This window comes from Vombatus ursinus, unplaced genomic scaffold (genome assembly GCF_900497805.2).
Source record: "Vombatus ursinus unplaced genomic scaffold, bare-nosed wombat genome assembly UNPS02012602.1, whole genome shotgun sequence".
NCBI lineage: Eukaryota > Metazoa > Chordata > Mammalia > Diprotodontia > Vombatidae > Vombatus > Vombatus ursinus.
In genome coordinates, this window is record NW_020952380.1 from 5021114 (window position 1) to 5042223 (window position 21110).

The following is a 21110-nucleotide window of genomic DNA, read 5'->3' on the forward strand; positions in this document are numbered from 1 at the left end:
ATCATCATCATTCAATAAATAAAATTCATTAATTTCTTACTATGTGCCAGACACTAAACTAGGTGTTGGGGTTTTGGTGATAAAAAAGAAGCAGTCCATGCTATCAAGGAAATTATATCCAATCAGGGAATATATATGTGTGTGTGTATATGTGTCTGTGCATACATACGTACATACATACATACATATAAAATACAAGATCACTTTGGGTGGGAGTAAGGCACTAGCAAGTTCTTTTCCTAGTGGAATGATGACAGTCCCTGAGAGAGCTGCCCTAATAGCAGGACTAGCTCATAAGAATAACTGTAGTAATTGCTTCTTTCAACTCTCCATTAGGAAAGTCCTCAAATAGAAAGTGATTGTTTGGTTGAACCCATTCTGCCATACTATCTATTGCTATCACCACCACCATCACCCCCCCCAAAAAAATCTGGTAGCTAAATTTAGCATCTAGAAACTTGGGGTAACCTGGAAAGGCTTCAAGTAGAAGATGAACCTTGAGCTAACCCATTCCCCCTTCCACATTATCCATTACTATGACCAAATAATAATAATAATAATAATGATAACTGGTAGTCAAATTTATCTAGGCTGGTTCTGGGATGAAGAAAGTCTACCTCTTGCCCTGTTCTTAAAGGCTTTCAGTCTGACAGAAACTTTGTGAACACATAGTCACCTTTACAGGCATGATGAGTCATCAAAGTAGAATTTAGTGGGAGACTTTTTATTGCACATCACTTGGACGACAACAAAAAAGTGGTGGGGGTAATACAGTTATGCTAAAACTGATGAGAACCCTGGTGGCAGATCCAGGTAGTTGGGATGTGAAGAAAAAAGGAAGTGGGACATAGGGAGACACATTGTGACGTGATCTTGAGGCATTTCACTGCCACACAACAGAGCAGGGACTTTAAGATATATATTGGTATGAATTTCTCAAGCACTTGGAAATCAAAGAACTTTCCCCTCTCTATTGTGGTTTGAGACCTCAGATGATGACCGTGTGGGACAGTTTAATTTCAAAAGTCGCTAGCAATAACCAGTCTAGAAGATGGGTCTTTCGGGAAAGTAAATGAAACAAGTAAACATTAGGGCATAATCCTAGCCTTCCAGATACATTTCTCTTGGGTCAGAGATGAAACATGATCCAAACAAGATTCTCACGATTTGTTTAATTACCACTCAGGTAAAATGTAGTTTTTTTTGCTAGTGGAATGATGACAATCCCTGAGAGAGCTGCCCTAATAGCAGGACTAGCTCATAGGTGTAACTGCAGCAATTGCTTCTTTCAACTCTCCAAATCAGTCACTCATTACCATATCCCCACCCCTAACTCAACCAGGTCCTTACAGAGTCAAACAACATAGGAGGTTGAGGGGAGGGACAACAGGAGAGAAAAAAAATTGGTCTGAAATATAGAAGAAATGAGAAGAGGAACTGTCAGTCCCTCACCTGTAGCGATGTGTTATGATCTCAAAGGCGATGGTCAGTGTGTGAAGTAGGAGAGAGATATAGTCAGAATGTGAGGCAAGGGAGAGATGTGGTAGGAAATCTGAGAAGGTACTGGCTACTACTGCTTGTGTGTGCTGGTACCTAATTTCACTTTTTGGTTTTGCCTTGACTGCTACAACCACCATAGCTTTGCATATGATCTCTTGATGGGTTTCAGATTCTTATTCAACTCATACACAATGGGAATGCCAGCAGGCAGATTCAGCTCCACGATTGCTTCATCAGACAGACCTTCAAGATGTTTGACAATCCCACCAACGCTATTGCCATGAGTTTCAATCAGAACACACTTTCCTTCCTTAATTTGAGGGATGATTTCTTTTTTCCAGAAGGATAGAAGGCTCTCACAGGAGGGCAGATGATCCTCAGTGAGATCCACATAGCAACGGCCCTTACTGATACTGCTGTAGAAGGGGTCATAAGTCACCACTGGAGGTTTCTGAATGTCATAGAAGTGTCTGTTTTGTTGATACTCTCTTTGAGGCACCAAGTCCTCACTACTAACAACCACATATGCTCAATGGCATTTAGTACTGTGCAAAGAGTGTGAGTTGTCCTCTTTTGGACAAAGGTGAAGCAGATATCAGATTTGTAGCCAGTATCTCACAACAATTGGCCTCCTCGCACCTGGCAGGGCTCAGGTCCACATCATAGCATCTGCTGAAACAAGTGCTCTCTCTATGCCAGATTAGCATAAGCTTGAAGGCAGCTATGGCAGGGAGGAGGCTCAGGAAGGTCGAGTCAGCAGGCAGTGAGTGGGAGCACACTGAGATCTTCATAAGACACTTTAATCATAGTAGGCACTAAATGACAATTTACCAAGCTGAATGCCTACTGTGTACATAGATCATCTCTGAGGCAGGCTCTTATTCAAAAGTTCAACCTGCTAATCCGTACATTCATAATTATGGTTTTCCTCAGTAATTTTGAGGTTAAATTAATTTCTAATCTAAATTGTTTACTTTTATTTTCTTATACCATTAACTGAACTTGGGCTGACAGACTGAAGTTTCTAAGTCTTTATAGAGGAATTTTGAAGGGATAAAGGACTTTGATAGCAAAAGAAAGTACTAAACAACTAGCCTTAAATAACTCTTGTTATAGATGTCAGGCATTAATCAAACCACAGTGAACTAAATCTAGAGGGAGCTGGAAATATGGTAGGTCCTATTGGGTATGCACAGAAATGGCTTCCAGGAGACTAGGATTCAAACTATAGCTTGGTACCTTTTCTCAAATGTAAAGTAATGAGATCAGAACATAGGAGATCTTGGGTCTCTTTTGACTAAAGTTTGATGTCTCTTTGGTATTTACAGGTTACCAGTGATGATAAATAATACAAAAATGGGAATGATCCATATTTTGCATAAAAAAGAAGACAAGAGCTATCAGAGAAAATGAAAACTTTTACTAATGTATGAATTCACATAGTCAGTCAAGAGAATATTTACCAGAAGAGGCTGTGTTTCTGTTTGTTTCAATAAATGGAGATATTTGATGTTAATACAACAGGTCCATCTGCTTCTTCTGAATACTAATGTCAATACGTATTTGCTATGAGCCAACCATTAATACAGCTCAGCCATCTGGGCCTGATGGAAAATCTGTGTGGAATGCCTGTGTTTGCTTTTCATTTATTAGCTCCTTTCCTCTAGAATCCCAGGCCACTGCCAATCACTAACAAATGAGAACTCAATTTTTAATGGGTATTTACTCTCCTCAAAGTACACAACCAATAAGAACTATAGAAGCCATACCAATTCCCTGCTAATAGCAAGGAGGCTCTGCCTTTGCCAACAATAGCCAGATGAACTTTTGCTTCTGAAGGGTGTGGGGGAGGGCAGAATGCTGTCCTAGCCTTTGTGGGAAGGGACATATAAAGATGTATTATTTCTTACGGTTCTGACATCTGAAGTGATGAAATGGATTCATACAACTGCTAACTTTTTTCGTGCCTTCATTCAACCATTGAGCCCTGCCTCTCCTCTGATACATATTTGCTATGTGATCATGGACCATGTACCTATTGATAACCCATGCAACTCTCTAAAACTATATGTTTATTAATATTAAATATGTTTATGTAAATGATAAATGTTTATTTAAATAAATATTAATATTCAATAGGTTTATTTTAAAATTAATATTAAATATGTTTGTTAATATTAATTAAATATTATGTTTATAAATTGCTTTAAGGTTTGTGAAGTAAAAGATACACATAAATATAAATTCATATATAATATATGCATATGTATAATGTGTATATATGTATATATAATACTTATTTTATATATGTGTATATATGTGGTATGTGTATGTATGAATTTGATTATCAAAACCTGCTAGGTAGTTGCTATTATTATATTCATTTTATAGATGAATAAACTGCGGCTAAGAGAGAGGTTAAGTGACTTGTCACAAAGTTAGTAAGTACCTGAGACAAAATTTGAATTCAAATCTTCTTGACTTCCAGCATGAATAATATGAGGTCACCTTAATCAAGCCCCATGAATCATCTCTACAACATTCCTGACAAGAGGTCTGCTTAAATATCTTTAGTGCCTCTTGAGGCAAACCCATTTCATTTTTGACAGTTTTAATTGTTAAAAAGGTAATTAATTCTTCAAATTGAGACACAGTCTGGTGGCCTGAAATTTTTACACTTAGTTCTACTCTCCAGAACCAGTAAGAATAGTCCAATTCCTTTGAACATTTGAAGATGGCTCTCATGTGCCATCCTCTCCTCCTCCAAGTATTCTCTTAGCCAGAATAAACATCCTCATTTTCTTTAACTGACCCTGTGGTTTAATTGATATGGTTTTCAATCTTCTAACCATTCTGGTCAGCCTCCTCTTCCGGAGTTTCCCAAGCTTTGCAAAGCTGCTACCAAGCTGGAAAAGTTTCAGGTATGTCAATGGGCCAAAAACAAACTCAGTTCAGAGAATCATTATAGGACTGATGGTAGTCATGAATTTTTCAGCCACAGTAATTTTTGAAGATCATCTCTTAGGTGCCAGAAATGCTTTGATTTCTATCAATGGAGGGGAATATCTACCTCAATAAAATTTTAGATCACTGAGGTATTATAGATTTGCATGTGTGTCCCATCTGTGACTTCCCTCCAATGTTATTAATCCTAACCCTCTGGTGTCAAACTAATTTGCCCCAATCCCTTCTTCATGATAGCCCTTAAAATGCTTGAAGATGGCTAGCATGTCTTCCTTGAGTCTCCTTGTCTTCAGCTAAACATCCTTTGTTTCTTAAAGCAAACTTAATATTGTATGATCTCATGGTCCTTCAGCATCTTGGATGGCTTCCTTTGGATGTTTTCCAGCTTGTCAATATCTCTTCTAATATGAAGTGCCCAGAATAGAACCCAATACTCTGGTTACCTTCCTGCTCTGGACACTTTTTTTTTTTATACAACCAAAGATTTTATTAGCTTTCTTCACTGTCACACTAAATCACCGAATCATGTTAAGCTTTCAGTCCAATAAAATCCCCTATTATTTTTCATAAGGATGGATCTTTAGCTATAAAAATTCCCATGCTGTACATTGTGGGGCTAGTTTTAGGCATCCAAATATGGAGAAACCAGTGAGATTTGTGCTGGCTAAAACATAAAATTAAGTGATTTTGTTACCAGTGGCTATGAATAATAAAGGTCAGAATATGGATGGGGACGGAAACCAATGGTTATGCTTACTTCAATTAGCCTTTTGGTTTTGCCCCAAGTCATTTGGATGTCAATCAAGGAGTATTTTGGGAGAATAAACCAAGCCTTACTTACCTCCTTCCTATATAGCTCCTCTGGTATTTTATAGAGGGAGTCACAGAAAAGAGTTTTGGGAACACAGATTGAGAAGAAGGGATTTAAGAGAATTAAAAGCAATTTTCTAATATCTGAGTCAGATAGTTATTGGAAATCAGGGAAAATGAGTCTTCAAGAGAAGAAAAGCAGTTGAAAGGAATATCCCTAATCTTAATTTGAGGATTTCTATTAGCTTTTACTGGTTATCTTCCTGGGGAGGAAGGCTCATAGCCCCAAGTTATACACTAAAATAATGGTATCCTGCCCTTGTCAGGGAGATGCTTGCTAGTCACTACAGCTCCTGCAGATGATAATAATAGATGCATGGCAACTGCATGACCAATGGATATCCCCATCAATTGTATGAGAAATGGACACCCCCAACAAAAGTAATGTGATGGAGAGCAGGCGTGACACCCAGCTGAGAGCCAAGACATGATGATAACTCATTTGATGCTCAATGGGGAGCAGCATGATGACATCAGAGAATATTGGTAGCTATGTAGTATTGGAGGTGTGATTTGCCCCAGCCATTCATTGACCCTGGCCATGCATGTCCTTACTTGTTTGCCTTTCACACATACATCCTGACCACACAGGATCCTGGAATTGGCACTTTCACACACATACTCCCTGGCCACATATGTTTACCTCGTGAATACTCCATGTGTTTTATTTGTTCCTTATGTGTGAACACTCTATGAAATCTCCCAGGTCACACTGTTCTCTATCCATATGCCTTCCCCAACAGTGTTGTGATTACCTGGGGAAGAGGTACCCTATGTGGGCATTCTAGGAGGAAGTGAATATTTTCCTGTTACTCAGTTTGCTCTGTTATTTCTTTAAGTGTCATTTACTTTCAATGAATTAGCCAAAGCTGCCACAGCAGCTCTGTGGGCATTCTTATAATCCAAGGGTTTAGGAGGTGTTAGGTGAGTTGTCTACACACCCTTTATTTCAACATTTGTTGTTCAATCATTGTCTGACTCTTCCCAATCAATCAAGTCTGACTCTTCATGAACCTGTATGAGGTTTTCTTGGCAAAGATACAAGAGTGGTTTGCCATTGCCTTCTCCAGTGGATTAAGGCAAACAGAAGTTTAGTGACTTGTCCAGGGTCACACAGCTAGAGAGTGTCTGAGGCCAGGTTTAAACTCAGGTCCTCCTGACTCCAGGCCCAGTGCTCTATCCACTGAGCCACCTAGCTGCCTCATTCCTTTCCTAACATACTGTTAGGAAACCTAGTCACAGTCATCTTGTGAATACTAATTCCTGTTTAATTACACATCGGATTACTTTTAACAATTTAGCCCGGAGGTAATGGTCTAGGTCATGAAAGTGATATTTACTGCTCACCTAATGCCTTGCTAGCACTCCCATAGGAACTAACAGAATATTCAGTTTCCCAGTAAACATCACAAAAAACTTTTGTCTGTTTTTCAAAATGTGACTGGCATCAATGATTAAAATGGTCCATCATAAAGAAACTGAAATTGACTATGCCAGCAAAAATTTAAGTTGTTCTTCATCAAGTAGTTGAGTATGCTGAAACTTATATACCACAAAAAATTGTGCTACTGATTCCCAGAAATGAAGTGAAATTTTAAAACAACAAACAAAACATGCAGTATAAATTCGACCACTATTGTCTCCAAAGAAGGAATAACTTGGTGTCATTCATTCATGAATTATGATATTAGTGATGCGAAAGTGCATTCATTGCCTGCTTTTCTAACTTCATTCTGCAAACTGCAAACTGAACTGACTGCTCTGATCTCTGTATCTCTGGTACCTAGGCCATAGTAGGTACTCAGTAAATGCTTGTGGATTGCCTGTTTGAGCTACCAGGTTAAGTTTATCTCACACTAGTCACACATTAAACTCGTTTTACTTCTTTTTTCCAGTACTTTAAAGAAGAACAAGAAATAAGGTGATCATACAAGCACTCTGTTCTTATATAGGCACTTATAGTATCTTTTTAATGCTAATTATGAGGCTTTTGGGAAGGTAACCACTAGTGACTCTCAGATAACTCTTCCCAGGAATAGCTGGGCTTCACTGAGCTATCAGGTTCCTGTGTTTTTCCTGACTTTCCCAGCCACAGAAATTTATCAAGTAAATGTCTAGAAAGTGGAGGAGATCAGCATCCTCATTTGGGGATAACAACAAGGGGCTAGAAAGTATTATTCTCCTGGACAGTTATTTTCCCTTTTAAGTTTTCTTTTCATTTACATCCACTCATCTCAATTCTACCTCAAACTAGATTTATTTTAGTTCACGTGAGACAGCTCCAAGAAGGATCTAGTCTCTAGTTCTTTTTAATTAATATCTTCTCTTTGTCTCTCTCTGTCTCTTACATGGGCCTTTACAATATCTTCTTGTTGTCTAAGTTGCTCTTTAATATTATACCAAAAAATTTTTTAAAATAATAAACCATTAAGTCACATAGAGGTGTTTTCACGAACACTAACTTGGATTGAGTGTCTGTTCTAAGGCAGCAAGATACAGTGGTAAGGAGACCACCGGACTTGGAGACAGAGGGCCTGGGTTTAAAATCCACGCCCTGTCACTTACTATCAGGGGGACCTTGGGAAACACTTACCCTTCCTGCACATCAGCTTCTTCATCCCCAAAATGAGGGTGTTAGACAATGGCAGAATCACAGAATTCGAGGTCCCCTGGAAGGGACCTCAGTCGCCATCTTGTCCAACTCATACACAAAGGGAATTTCTACCTTAACATAACTCAGCAGTGACTATCCATCCTCTGATTGCAGTCTTATTAGAAGAGGAAACCCACTGCTTTTGGAGGCAGACCATTTCACTTTTGGAAAGCTCTAATTGTTAGGAAGTTTATCCTGACATGAAGTCTAAATTGACCTCTTTGCAACTTCCTCTCATTGTTCCTAATTCTGCCCTTGAGGGTAAATGAAATAAATCTAATCCCACCTCTAATTTACAGGACTTCAAACACTTGAAGACTGCCAATTATCTCCCTTCCATATGCCCAATGCACATATACCTCTTAGTCTTCTTCTCTGTAGGTCCAAAATACATATTTCCTTCAACCAATCATCATTTGTTGTAGATTCAAGGCTCTTCATCATTCTGGCCTTCTTCTAGACAATTTCTAGTTTATCTTAAACCATGGTGCCCAAAACTAAACACAATGATTCAGATGAGGTCTAACAAAGGCAGAGAACATGGGGATTAGCCATTCCTGGAAGCTCAGTCGTCCTTCCCCATAGGCCCAGATAGAATTAGCTTCTTTGGCTATCATGTTACACTGCTGACTTAAATTGAACTTACAGTACATTGAACACCTAGATCTTTCTCAAAACAACTTCCATTTGGCCATGCCTCCCATGTGTTTTACTTGTAAAGTTGATTCATTTTTTGTACTCAAGTACAAAACTTTACCTTTATCTCTATTGGATTTCATCTTATTAGCTTCAGCTCTTTCTAGCCCAGAAGTACCAAAAACATAATTGGGAAATGTTCAACAAAACAAATAAAGATATAGCATGGATAATGTAAATTTGTGGCCTTCTAAGACAATATATGGTCCACAGAGCCTGTCAAGATCCTTTCAGATTCTGACTACGTTATCATCTGTGTTGACTATCCCTTTCAATTTGTATCACCTGAAAATTTGATGAAGATACCATACATGCTTTTATCCAAACAATTTATAAAATTTTTAATCAGGGCAGTTAGGATAGAGCCCCAGCCCTGGAGTCAGGAGGGCCTGAGTTCAAATCCAGCCTCAGACACTTAACACTGTGTGACCTTGGACAAGTCACTTAACCGCATTGCCTAGCCAAAAAAAATAATTAATCAGCAGTCATTGATGAAAATGTTAAACAGCACAGATCTCTGGGGTACTCCACTGGAGGCAGTTTTCCACACTGACATGGGATCATTAACATCTACACTTAGAATCTAGCCATTGAAATAGTTCTGAACCATTTGCTTGTAGTATTGTCTACTTTATCTTTCTATACCTTCTTCACAAGAATAGTGTGCCCAAAGGTAATAATATTTACTGCATTCCTCTGTTTTTCTATTTAGAAAAAGACAATGAGGTTCATCTGGCATGACCTGTTTTTGACAAAGCCAGGCTGGCTCTTTGTAATCACTGTTTCCTTTTCTAGTTATTTGCCAACCTTGCCAACCATTCGAATTATCTATTTCAGAATTTTCTGAGAAATTACAGTCAAGTTCCCTGTCCAGTGGTTTGAAGACTGTTCTTTCCGCTTTTTGAAAATTGTCAAAAAAAAAAAAGGAAAAAAGAAAATTGTAAAAACATAGATCCTCCCATGTTGGGACATCTCTCCAGCTTTCCATGACCTTTCAAATATCAGTGACAGTGACTCAGTCATCACATATGCCAGTTCTCTCAGGACCTAAGGATGTAGTTCATGTTGGCCAAGTGACTACAATTTATCAATGGCAGCTGGGTGTTCTGATCAACTCCCTACTTAACTTTGGTAGTAACTATTAATCATTTTTGTTCTTTCATATCCAACATAATGGCCATTCTTCTTTACATAGAAAACAGAAAAAGAATAAAACTTGAGCAACTCTGTCTTCTCTTTTGTAGTTATTATCCTCCCATCTGCCCCAAGCAAAAGTCTTATCTTTTCTTTGATCTTCCTTTTCCTGCTAATATAATTAGAAATATGCTACATAGCCTCAAATCTATGATCCTGTTTCATCAATATACAAAGGCTATTTGACCAAATATGTAAATGTACAGATTGATTGGTGCCTGCACAAACCCATCAAACTATTCATTTGAATCGATGCCTAGTGCAATCCAGTATGAAGTTGGGAACCTTCCGAATGCATCTGGTACTGAAATCAGACACTACTACTCTGGGGTTTGCTCCAGACATCTTGTGATAAAAACTCGATTTCTCATTTTCGGCACTAGGGTTTTAATTGCATAAACAACAAGACCCAGGACTCGTTTCATGTCCTTGCTTGCCAATGGCCCATTTCCCATGATTTTCCTCTCTTCCTAATTTTCTATATATATCTTCTCTCCTACCCTGCCACAAACTGGTAAAAAGCACATACTGAGACCTAATGATCCATCTTATGACAGATTAACTTAACAGGCAATGAATCAGGAGAGCACAGCAAATTCAGAGATGGAAAGGCATCATCGGGCTTTTACTTGGTTCGTGCCAACTGTAGGGGAAGCAATGAAGAGAATTCCATTTGCTCTCTCCATTCAACAGCCAATAGTTGGTCTCTAAGTGAGATTTCTGTAGCCACCTGCTCTTCAAATACATGTATAAGTTAAGTGTAAGCTCCCTGAGACCAGGAACTTTCTCATGTATGCTTTTCTAATTCTAACACCTGGGCCAGTGTTTTTGTTTATATTTTTTTGTTTGTTTTGTCTTTACATCAAGGGTAGTTAATAAATGTGGAATTAAATAAGAAACAGTGCCAGTGCTGAAACTTCATGGAGGCCAGTCCTTGACAGGGTGATGCCTAAGAAGAAACTTGTTTGAGTTAGAAACTTTCAACCATTCAGTTGCTAAACAGAGCTTCTGTAGCAACATAGGGCTTCCCTATTGGTCATTTCTTTACTACAAATGCTAGAATAGTTAAAGGGTTTAAGTAACTTGTGCCCAGAAACAAAGGAAGAATAGCTGTATCTGAATAACTTGTATATTTATAGAAGCATTAGAGACTTTAGCAGAAAAAAAGAATGAGGTGTCAGTGGCCAAATGCTACCCACTGTAAAGGACAAAACTTAGCATTTTACAGCTGAGTTCAGGTAGACTTTCAAAACTGCTGCACAATGGGTCATTGGGTTTAATGCTTTGTATAAATTCAAGAATGTAGTATTTAGTATAGGTACAATCCCATTATAGTGAATAAATGTAACTGAAGAATTTAAGAAAAATATAATATTATTATATATATGAAAAATATAACTGGAAAAATATGAATGTCTGCTAAGATTTAATGTGTTACCCCTCTGGAAGGAAAGAAGGACACAAATTAGCATCTATTAATCCAATCCAATCCAATAAACATTTGCTAAGTACCTAAGTAGTAGGTATTAGGTATTAAGTACCTACTACATATTAGGAACTGTGCTAAATGGGATATAATTAATAAAAAGGAAGATAGTTCTTCCCCTCAAAGGAGCTTACAATCTAATGCGTGGAAACAAAACACAAAAAGAGACTGGAAAATATTGGGGGTGAGAGGTGGTAGTAGGTATGGCAGGGCTAGGGGAGGAGAGGGAGAAGAGCAGTGGGTACCTTGCTAGGAGCACTTTGTTTAGTGGGGTTGAAACTGGACAGGACAGGGAAGCTGATGCAGAGTGGAGTGAGCTGAGTACAGCTTCTGCCCTTTATAAAGGAAGGAGTTTGGTACTCCACTCTCCATCCCTCCAATCAAGAGGGTAGAAGAGTCTGAGGAAAATGGTGTCCATCAAGGCTTGAGTTAAAAGCAGAGTGATGAGATTAGAGGTGATGAGCTTAACCAAAACACCTACTATGTGCCAGGACTAAGCAATGGACAAATATTGTATCATTTAATTTTCATAACAACTTTGAGAAATAGGTACTATTGTTATCTCCATTTTACAGTTGAAGAAACTGAAGCAAACAGAGGTTAAATAGCTTGCCTTGGGTCACAAAGTTAGGAAGGGTTTGAAATCAGATTTTCACTCAGGTCTTCAGTGGGTAGGGCACCAGGCCTGGAATTAGGAAGACTCAACTTCCTTATTTCAAATCTGGTCTTAGACACTTATTAGATTGTGACCCTGGGCAAGTTACTTAACCCTGTTTGCCTCAGTTTCCTCATCTGTAAAATAAGATGGAGAAAGAAATAGTATCTTTGCCAAGAAAACCCCAAATGGTGTATTTACAGAGTCAGAAAAATGACGGAACTTCCTGACTCCAGGCCTGGCATTCTATCTTCTGGACTACCTAGCTGTCTCTGGAGATTTTTACAATTTAATAAAGAATAAAGTCTGAGGCCAAAAGGCTGCATGTCTACTAGTGGAATTTCTAGAGCCCCAGGCAGTGGAAGAAATTGTTTTGGGGGATGCAGGGAAAGCTCTTAACACAGTTGCTCAAATCACATGGGCAGTCATTCATTTTGGTCACTTATGTAGCTAATCTTTTCTATATATCACATGTTGTAAACTTTTGTCTAAACAGTGAAGCACTAATAAAAACACCACCCATACACACACATTGAGATCTAGAAGCTCCAAGGAAGGAAGGGATGAGGGTGAAGATATGAGCATGACAACGATGCCTTCCTCTTTCCTATAATGTTTTCAGAACAGTTCTTTAAACTTCCTAATTCACTACCTAATTAAGAGGGTTAAGTGAACAGGATGTTAGAGGGTCAAAGAGCAAGAACACATGCATGTGAGAGCTCTGGGGTTTTGCAGGCTGGGAATGTGGTTGCTGATAATAACAAAATTCCAGTGAAAGGTAAACTGAGGTCTAGTGAGGTCAAGTTATTTGCTCATGGTCACAAAAAAGTAAGCATCAATAGTCAGGATTTGAACTCAAATTCTCTGGCTAAGAGTCAGTTGTTTTTCTAATACTCTATAATACAAATCTCCAAATAATAGCTATAGTATTTAAAGACCAAGGGAGTGTGTTCCAGAGGAACATTAAGATTTAGGAAAGACATTATTACATGAAAACTCCAACTACCTTCGCAACAGTCTCCTTATATACTCCTTCCCTTTCCTGCAATTAATTCCACAGGACCTCATGTTTAGTTAAAGTAACATCCTGCATTGGCATAATATCAACTATTCCCAGAATTTAAATTCCTTAATTAGTCATCTTGCTGTGCTTCAGAAATAGGAAGAGAATTAAGGCAAGAGGAAGGGAACTGAGACGACCAAAATTAGGTTCTTTGCTTCCACAGGCAGACAAAAGGGAATTATTTAACTCATCAAAGTGGAAAAGATTTGTAATTTTACAAAGACCAAAATTTTTGCTGGAAATCTGATAACTTCTCCCTATTACATGTTATTGTATCATCTAGCTTCATCTTCTGTTGCAGTTTAAAGGTGCTGTGTCACATGATTATATAATGTTCATCTTTATCTGATTAAGAGCACTGATTGCTGGACTTCTCCCAGAGGAAGCTTGGGGTCCAGACCATTCCACCTTGCCTTTTCCAGGCACACCATGACTGAAATAAACACAATCAGAGAGAGGATATCCTTTTTGCTGCTCCAAGCACTTGTCACTGGAAATCATCAAAGGGATTTTTCCCCCCAAGTCGACTACCTTCTTCCCTAGGAGCCTTTAATATGATTTTTTTGTTGGCCAAAGAACTTCTGTGTTTAAATACAAAAATAACTCACTAACTAACTAAATAAAACATTCCTTAGATTCCTAAAATTTAGAGCTAGAATGGACTTTAGAAAATCATCTAATTCAACTCTTTTATTTTACAGATAAGAAAACTGAGGCCCAAGGGATGAGATGCAATTCTAAGAGTGTAGTAGTAGGTCAAGGTTGACCTGCTTGGTCTGGTACCTCAGGTTTAAAATTGGAATGAAATGAGACACTTGTTGTACAACTAACAGTTAACTTAGCCATAGCAAAGGGAGGAGATTCAGAACAGGGTAACACCATTTAAGTGAGCATATAGCCTTGATTTAGTTCCCTGTTAGCCACCTTCCCACACTGGAGAAACTTTCACCATAAGGCCATGCCTTTCTGATTGGTGATTGCCTGCCTGGACCACTATACAGTAGGAGTCATAGCCAGGCTACAATTCACTGACAACGCGACTTTCTGGACTTCTCCTCATGGTTTGCCTTACTTTACCCCCTCCCACTTCCCAGCTCCCCTTTATGTCTTATCTTCCCCCAATAGAACATAAGCGCCTTGAATGCAATGACAGTCTTGCTTGCTTGTATTTGTAACCTCAGTACTTAGCACGGTTCCTACAATACTTTAAAATGTGCTGCTCATCAAGCCTCTGAGTACAAATGGGCACAAAAGTCTTAGTCCCTAAGCCAATCAAATTCAGGGATGGTTTTAGTGCCTTATAAGGAAAAGAACTAGCTTGGGCCATATTTCAGGGGCCACTGGTAGATGCTTCTCCTTTCACACAAAGATAAAAGGATCTCCTTTCACACAAAGATAAAAGGAGTAGTCAGAATTAGAACTAATGCCTTTGACTCCAGAGCTGACATGCTTTACTGACATCCAATATCATTTCATTTTATCCTCACAGTTTCCTTGTGAGATAGGTACTACTATTCTTTTTGAATTAATGAAACTCAAGCTCAGAGAAATTAAATGAGTGGCCTAGGGTCATACAGTTAGTAGGAATCAAAGACAGGATTCAAATCCACATCTTTCCTCACTCCAGGCCTGACACTTTCCCCATTATAATACATTCTTCACTTTGCCCTTTCTCTTACATCACCTTCATTTGCCCTGCACCAGCCAAACTATTTTCCTTGGAATGAGGTATGTGGAATTCATCTCAACAACCATTAATTAATGAAAGGAGATAGGAAACCAGAGAGAAACTCTAAAAGAAATACATTTTATTGAAAACACAAGTCATCTCCATGTTCTGCCAATCCTTGGATTGCTTAGAGCACTGTGGTATCCTGCCATTGAAGGCCCTATCTATTACTCATGGATGACATGATGTTAGACAAGTTATTTCTCTTTGTTGGCCGTAGATTCCTCTTCCACAAACTAAAGGGGTTGAACTCAATGATCCCTAAGATCTCTTTTAGCTCTAAGAATTTGTGATTCTCTATGATGGATAAAATGTTAAAAGGTAATCAGGTTAAAAAGATAAGTGCATCAGGGGGAGAAACAATTTACATCAGAGTAGAAACCACTATAGGATTAGGCACTTTTCTCCCCTTTCCTCTTCATTAAAAGCATTATTAAATCTTAGGTCACTTTGTGCAAGCTTCATTCTTTCAGTACTCCTCCCCCCTTAAATATGATGCTAATGATTAACAAATGTTTCTATAATAAAGTATGTCTGCATAGCCTCAAGTACGTGTCATATATTTGAAGGTCCCAGATTTTTAAAATATCAGATTACCAAATGAAATGAAATTACATGAACTCTGATAGGCTCTTCCTTTTATTTATTTACTTTTTTATTTGACTATCATGGAGATTTGGGTTTGTAAATAAACTCTGAGTAACTCTTTGGGAGAGAGCATTGCCGAGGAGAAGGCAATGCTAACACACTGGTTAGAGTGCCTGGCCTGGAGTCACAGTCATGAAGACTTAGGTTCAAATCCAACTTCAGAGACTTACTAGCTGTGTGACCCTAGACAAGTCACTTAACCATGTTTGCTTCACTTTCCCCATCTGTAAAATGAACTGGAGAATGAAATGACAAACTACTCTAGTATCTCTGCCAAGAAAACCCCTAAAAGGGTCACAAAGAGTCAGACATGACTGAAAACAACTCAACAACAACAATAACAATAACACTGCTTAAGAGAAAAAATGCAGGGCCTAGAATCAGGAGACATGGTTCATGTTCAGCCTCAGTCAGTCTTTTAAAGCATCAGATTTCCCATATGTAAAATGGATAGGATATAATACTTATACTGCATGGGACTACTGTGATTACAGTGGGTCTGTACAGGTATTTTCTGGGCCCTTTTACTACTGTCATAAGTCTTTGATTTCCTCTCTAAAAATTCTCCATTGATGAGGTCTTTTTTATGGCATTGATGCCTCCCAACAAAAGGTGTGAAATTCCTTTGACAAAGCTAAACTGTTGGGTAGGCCATATGCATTCACCTTCTCCTGGATTCTTCCTGAGTTCAAATTTAGCCTCAGATTTACTGGCTGTGTGATCCTGGGCAAGTCATTTAACCCTGTTTGCCTCAGTTCCTCATCTGTCAAGTGAGCTGGAGAAGGAAATGGCAAACCACTCCTCTATCTTTGCCAAGAAAACCCCAAAAGGGTTCAAAGAGAGTCAGACAATATTGAAATGACTCATCAACGACAACAGAAAAGGAACATGACCTCATCTCATATTTAAAGGAATATGACCTCACCTCCTACTTTACACTTCTTTATTTTGATGGATCTGTGATCTCATCAATGTGAGAACTCCCTCTTCTAATGCAGATCATATCCCTTCTATACCCTCTCATCTTTCACCTAATGTGCTGAGATCCTTCTTCTAGATCAAGGTGTTGGCAAACTGAAACCTGAGGACTAAAATAGTCCATACTTTTTTTAAAATTTTAAAAATGTAAAAAACCATCCTTAGCTTGCGAGCCAGACAGAAAGAGGAAGCAGGCCAGATTTGACTCTTAGATCATTGTTTGCTGACCCTGATTTTAAGATATTCTATGGATAGCAATGGAGTGTTCAGACTGAATACTGTTTTGACTGACCTATCATAGATCTCTTTCTCTAACTTATGAGTATCCTTCCTAAACTGTAGAATCTAGAATTAAACATAATATTTTATATCTGTTCAGATCAGGGCAGAGAACCAAAGGGAATAACACCTCCTTATTCCTGTACCTCCCTCAAATGTAATCTCAAATTGAATTAATTCTTTTATCTGTTATATTACTTGCCTAATGCACACTGATCTCACAGTTCAGTAAAACCCCCAGAACTTTTCCAGACAAACTGCTATCTAATTGTTCTATACCTCATATGATACTTATAAAATTGATGTTTTTCAATCTAGTGTAAGACTTTAAATTTATCACAATTGGATGTCATTTTTTTTGATTCAACCTAATGTTCTCTCAAAATTATTTTGGATACTGAGTCTGTCATCCATTGTGTTAGCCAATCTTCCGGCTTTGTGTCCTCTGAAAATTGGTAAGGATACCGTGTATGCCTTCATACAAATCATTAATTAAAAATGTTAAATAGCACAGTGAGGAACATAGATCCCTGGAGTACTTTCCTGAAAGCCTTCTGCCAAGTCAATATTGAACCATTAATGGTATCTGGCCATATTACTAGTTCCAAATCCATCTAACTGCATAATTATTTGGCCAACATTTCTCCATCTTTTCCATTAGAATCAAAAGTAAAGTATAGCCACAGAATTCCTTGTTTAGTAAATTTGTCAAAAAATGGAAATAGGTTTGGTCTGGCATGAAATCCTTTTGAAAAATCATGCCAGATCCTGGAAATCAATGCCTTCATTTTCTAAATATTTACTAATTGTCTCTTCAATGATCTGTTCTAGGATTTTCCCAAGAATCAAAGTCAAGCTAACTTGCCTATAGTTTACAGTCTGTTCTCTTCTACTGTTTCAAAATATAGGACTCTTCTCTAGTCCTGCATTGCCAATACCATTTTTATATTCTTTCAAATATCCCTGAAAACAAGTCAGCCATTACATCTGCCTGTTCCTTTAGTACTCGGAGAAGTAATTCATCCAGGCCTGGTGACTCAAATTCATCATGGGTAGCTAAGTGTTCTTAGTACCTTTTAATTTATTTTGGATATAAAGTTCCCGTTAGTACAAACATCATTCACTTTGGTAGAAAAAAAGAGAAGCAAAACAACAATTATGCAGCTCTGCCTTAGCTCTTTTGTCAGTTATTATCATTTCTCCCATCCCAAGAAACGGTCCCATTCTTTCTTTCATCCTCCTTTTTCTTCCTATATAGTTTTTTTAAACTCTGTTTTGCCATTTTTCACTCTCTATGTCAATCTCAGCTCAGATCTAACACTATTTTTCCAGTACTTGTGAATTCATCTTCTGTTACCGCCACTGACAGCCAGTCTGTACTATTATCTGTGCATGTCTTTAACACTACACTGTCTTTTCGTATTCATGCAGGATGTCCCATTTGTGCCCAGAGAGCACTTAACGTTCAGATGAAGATCTGTCGGCATTTTTTTCTTCCTTAAGGTTTAGCCTTGGAGTCTCCTCCTCCAATAGTCTTCTTTCCTATTTCCTCCAAATGAAAATATTCTCAAGCTCTTCACATTTTCCCAGGACATTTTGACAAGATCTCTCCTTTGCACAGTTTACCTGGCTTTATTTTTATTGCTATCGAGGTCTTACTTTTCCCTGTACCCAAGAAGCCTGTAAGATCCTTGGCTGGGGAGGGAGGGGGGTTGTACTGAATCTTTTTTTTTTTCTCTTAATTTCCCCAGTACTTAATACAGGCTCTTGAAACACAAAGTTAGTCAATGCTTATTGAAGTAAATGCAGTGATATCATGACAAGAGGTGGTTATATTCATTCTTATTTCTGAATGCATTAAATTTTGTTTGAATACTGATTGTTCATGTCACCATGAAATATGTGGTCTAGTAATATATACCCAAAAAGAAGCATGCGAAAGCTATATCATCCTACAACCTATAATTCTTTTTTTAATGATGTATGCTATGTTTCTTACTGTCATATAGTTTTTCTCCTTTCCAGGTGAGCTAGTCTTCCTGAAGGGTACAAGATTGACAGCTTGAAAGATTAAGGACTTTTATTTAAACATAGAATAGATCCAATTAACATAGAAACCTAACATGATTCTACTACTCCCTTCAATGATGGCTTTTGACACATAGATAATTCCAATTCTAGGCCCTTTCAATCAATCTCTGACATCTTTTAACAACATAACAATATATACACTAGATAATCCTGTTATGTTGGTTGTAAAAGAGGGGTTTATACATTCAGGAATCTTTCAGTTAACATCATGCCACAATACTTAGGTCAAAAGACTATCAGATGATTCACTGACTCAACTAGGAGTGGTCTGTGGGATATCCACTCCTAGAGTTGCTGATGCTCTTTGTCCTTTTCTAGAAGAGGACCTTCACATCACGGAAGTGATATCATGACATGCAAGTGAATTGGATTTAAATGAGGGAGGGCTGTGCAAAGTCACCAGCCTCACTTTCACCTCTGGAGTCATCTGGGTCCAGTAACCAGATATAGATCAGGACTACTGGAGATGGCCCAGATGCAGTAAGGGACCTTGGCCTTTTCAATCTAAGGTCTTTAACGGGTCTCAACTTGACTGAGGCAACACACATTTAGACCCCTAGAGAGTCACATGGGGAAATGTTGTATAATCCTCAGTGGAATCTAACCTGTAGAAAACATATATGACAGATATTGTATACCCCAAAAAATGTGTTGCACATAATAATCTTATTCCTTGATTCCAAAGGTTGATATCTCAAAACAGTCACTGAAGATTACAAAAGAAACCTAGACTATTTTCGATAAACTTGCCCATTAAGTAACTTAGAGAGTTTATTAGCAAATTAACTCTATATAAGGAACAAAAGTAAGGAAATACAAACAAATGCATAATCCAAGCATTATAAAAATTATAGAATATGAGATATATGCAGAATAATGGTACTTTAAAGGCTATCTGGTCTGTACCTTTTATTTTACAGATAGGAAAACTGGAGCCAGAGAAATAAAATAATTTGCCAAAGGTCACAATTCAATTCAATAAACATTTATTAAGCACCTACTATGTGTCAGGCACTGCATGCTAAGTGCTAGGTATTACCAAAACTAGGACTATATTGATTTGGTTATTAACTGAGGGTTATGGTGGGTGGTGGACAGAAGTCTTGATTTCTATACCTGAGACAAACACAAGTGAAAGATTTTAGGTACTCCTCTGTGACAATTTGGCTAAGTATCGGTCCACTTATATTACTGCCACACACACACACACACACACACACACACACACACACACAGAGTTCATATGAGTGCTTGGTCTAAAACAGTTTCATTTTCAAAGTGGAAGAAAAATAGAGCTATTGTGAATAGCATTTGACATTGTTGACCCTTAGTCAACAATCTTTCCTTCTTTAGCTTCCACAACAATGTACTCTCCTGATTTTCCTCCTACTTTGATCTTCTCTGTTTCTTTAAATGACTTATCTTTCTTCCCCTATCCACTAACATTGCTCCAAGAATCTGCTATAGGTTCAAAGATTTAGATCTGGGAGAGATCTTAGATACTAGCCCAACTCCTTATTCTACAGCTGAAGCCTAGATTCCATTGGACTTACCCACAAGCATAGAGAGGCAGAGGAAAGAGTCTAACCTGGGCAGAATGAAACCCAATGTAATATTCTTTCTGCTATAGCATGTGATCCACAGCCAGAGGTAATGTAAGGTTCAAATGAGATGATAGATGTAATACCCTTTGCAAATGTTCTGTTGCTATACAAATATAAAATATATTGTTATAAAATATGAATATATGATATATAATATGTAATATATGTTATATAAATACATAAAATTAAAATTAATGCAAACACAAAATATTATTCTCACTAAATAATGATTATTAGTAAGTAATAATAATAATTATTGATCTATATTTACCAGGCCTCCAATCAGGTTATAGTTTTCTACTGTACCCTTGCTAAGCTCAAGCATTGTATATAGAGCAATATAACACAAATGTGTGTTGTCAAATGATTTAGAAGCAACTCTACCCTACTGAAAATACACAAACATCCATCCATCCATCCATTCATACACACACACACACACACACACACACACACCTTAAAGTTTAATCTGCTTCATTAACACTTTCTTAAGTCTAGGCAATAGTAAATCAAGCCCTGAATCTGTAGTGATTTCTAATTTATATGGTGTAAATGTTCACGCTGAAAATTTAATAAGCTTGCTAGAGCTAGCACACCCCTGTCCACAGCCCACTTCAGTCAGCTACCAGCTGAGTTTCCCTCTGAAAGGTTTGTCTGTACTCGTCCTGTTATTTCCACTGTCCCTATCGCAGCTCAAGTG

At 37.9% G+C, this 21110-nt stretch overlaps 1 pseudogene; it reads right to left on the reverse strand.

Moving 5' to 3' along the window:
* Positions 1–1624: 1624 nt before the first annotated feature.
* LOC114040022 overlaps positions 1625–21110 on the reverse strand; it is a 36564-nt pseudogene continuing 17078 nt past the window's right edge.